Source organism: Sorghum bicolor, chromosome 8, assembly GCF_000003195.3.
Source record: "Sorghum bicolor cultivar BTx623 chromosome 8, Sorghum_bicolor_NCBIv3, whole genome shotgun sequence".
Taxonomy (NCBI): Eukaryota; Viridiplantae; Streptophyta; class Magnoliopsida; order Poales; family Poaceae; genus Sorghum; species Sorghum bicolor.
Window position 1 is genome coordinate 12686217 of NC_012877.2, and position 3367 is coordinate 12689583.

Consider the following 3367-nt stretch of genomic DNA (forward strand, 5'->3'; position numbering starts at 1 on the left):
TACGACCATTTCTCTCTGATTGGATGATCTCCATGTGTTCATCAATATTTGGTTCCATCAGTTTTGTGCTCACCAAGACAGCATAGTGCGCCCGACTCACTTCAGCGTATTCATTGTCGATGAAGATTTTTCTACCATTTGTGCCCTTCCCGGCCAGCCTACCCTTGTAGTGAGAATCGGGAATACCAATCCCTCTCTGTACTTTTAGGTACTCTTGACAGCACTCGATGACTTCTTCACTACTGTAGCCCTCTATCATAGAGCCCTGTGGGTATGCACGATTATGCACATATCGACTTAGAACCGACATGAACCGCTCATACGACCACATTTCATGCAAGTAGCAAGGGCCCAACGCCTGTATCTGATGAACCATGTGAATCATGAGATGTACCATAGGGTCAAAGAAAGCGGGAGGTAAACACATCTCTAGTTGGTTTTGGGTCTCTACGACAAAATCATGTAGGTCACTCAGCTCTGTCTTGCTAATCTTCTTCTGTGAGAGCTTCGACCAGAAGTAGCACATGCGGGTGATAGCCATCTTCAAAAACTCTGGCTTGATAGCCCTTATTGCGATTGGTAGGAACACCGTCAGCATCATATGACAATCGTGAGCCTTGCAGTGTGGAAATGATAGGTCCTTCATCGACACTAGCTTCTTCGGGTTTGCCGAAAACCCAGTTGGGACTTTGATACCCTTCACAGAAGTGAATAAACCTCTCCTCTCTTCTAGGTCCAGGTTGTAGCTAGCCGCGGGTAGGGTGTATTTTCTAGTTTTTGTCTCAAGTACCGGGTGAAGCTCTAGCATCACATGTAGCTGCTCCATGTCTCTCCTTGCTTTGAGACTATCCTTTGACTTTGGTGTGTCCATCAAGGTAGCGATGAGACTCTCAAAGACATTCTTCTGCACATGCATAGCATCAATGGCATGGGGGACCTCCAATTGTGGCCAATATTCAAGATACTGAAAGAAGATTGACTTTTTCTTAAAAGGCACGCCTTCAATAGGAGGTGTGCTTCTATCTCTAGGTGTTCCATCCATTTTCTTCTTTCCATATATGACGCTTATATTTTTCACCATTTGGAACACATATTGTCCATCATGACGTCTCTCCGGAGGTCGATCTTTATCCTCTGGGATGTTGCCAAAATACTTTAAGTACACTTTGCTGCGGTACTTGTGACCTTGCTTTAAAAAGCGACGATTCCTGATGTAAACAGTCTTCTTAGATCCATCTAGGTACACCCATTTAGTATCATCCAGACAGACTAAGCATCCTGTCTTGCCTTTGATTTGTCCAGACAAGGCAAACAATGCAGGGTGGTCGTTGATAGTCACAAATATTATTGCTCTTAATGTGAAGGTCTCCTTTTGGAAAGCATCATACATCAGCTCCCCTGTCCTCCATAGTTTCTCGAATTCTTCCATCACAGGCTCGAGGAACACGTCCATATCAAAGCCTGGTTGCTGAGGGCCAGAAACAAGAACATTGAGGAAAAGATACTTTCTCTTCTGACACAACCACGTTGGGATGTTGTACATGGTCAAGATCACTGGCCAAGTGCTATGGTTGCTCGTCCTCTCGTTGAAGGGATTCATTCCATCGGTGCTCAAGGCAAACCGTACATTCCTTGGGTCCGAACTGAACAGTGGGTTGTTATTATCGAAGTCCTGCCACTGACTGCCATCGGCCGGGTGTGCAATCACATCGTCATCGACCTTGCGCTCATCGTCCCACCATGTCATGAGCGCGGCTTCCTTAGGGTTCAGGAAAATACGCCTCAAGCGGTCGGTCACTGGCAGATACCACATTACCAAGGCAGGAATTTTTCTCTTCTTTGCGTCGTTGCCTAATGGGGTGTCCTCTGGAGGTCGAGATTCTTGTACCACCTTTTTGGAACCCTTCTTACTCCTCTTGTTCCCGGTGGAGGCTTCTCCGCCACTGTAAAGGTCATTGTCCTTGTACCGACTTACCCCACAACGAGGACATTTATCCAGACCTTCGAACGTTTTACCACGAAAAAGGATACAATGGTTGGGGCATGCATGGATCTTTTCAACACCCATTGTCAATGGACTTATGACCTTCTTAGCATGGTATGTGTTGGAGGGAACTAAGTTCGGCAGTGGCAGCACAGATGACAGAAGATGCAACAGATCGTCAAAACTGCAGTCTGACCAGCCGTACTTAGCCTTCAGGATGAGTAGCTCAAGCACAAAACGGAGCAGTGTCCAATGTGTTGGACAGCCCTTCTCAACACCATACACAGTCTCCTTTGACGCTGTTTTTACCCGCTCTAGATTTTCTAGACCCTTCTTCTGTTGTAGTATTTCTGGTCCAATGGCCCGAAGCATTTCCTCTAAGTTGTCAAAGTTTTCTGCATCCCCCTCACATGCTCCAACATCATTATTGTCAACACCGCCAACATCCCCATCATTATTGTCGACACCACCGGTATCATCACCACGTGCTTGTTCATTTGCTGAATCATGTTGCATTTGTGCTTCAAACATGTCTGCGTATTGGGACAACAATTGGCCTTCTTCAACATCGTCTTCTTGGTCATCATCGTTGCCATCAAGAAACATTACTTCACCATGATGAAGCCATACTGTGTAGTTCGGGACAAATCCTCGCCTAATCAGATGTGATCTGATGATTTCCACATCATAAGTTGCTAAGTGGTTCTTGCAATCTTTACAGGGACAAATAACTGAACAATTATTTCCTGTTGACAACGTCTTTGCATGATGCACTGCGATTGTAATAAATTTGTCCACCTCATCAGCATAGGCTTGTGAGTACCTTGGCAAACCATACATCCAAGTAGCCCTATTCTCCATCTTTACATAAATAAAAAAAATAATTAGTTGAGAATAATTATTAGCAACAATTAATAAGTAACAATTATTATCTACAATTATTAGCAACAATTAGTAGCTATCATTATTAGCAATAATTGTGTTAGAAATGATTATTAGACATAATTAATAGTACCAATTATTATCTACCATTATTAGCAACAATTAATAAGTAACAATTATTATCTACCATTATTAGCAACAATTAATAAGTAACAATTATTATCTACCATTATTAGCAACAATTAATAAGTACCAATTATTATCTACCATAATTAGCAACAATTAATAAGTAACAATTATTATCTACCATTATTAGCAACAATTATTAGCTATCATTATTAGTAATAATTGTGTTAGAAACGATTATTAGACATAATTGGCCCATAACGGTGCTTCGACGCCTTGAGGGCAACAATTGCTCAGTGGCAACTGATCTCTAGCACGCTGAGCGGCCTAGCTTTGTAGTACAGGCGCTAGCGGTGATGCTTTGACACAAAAAAT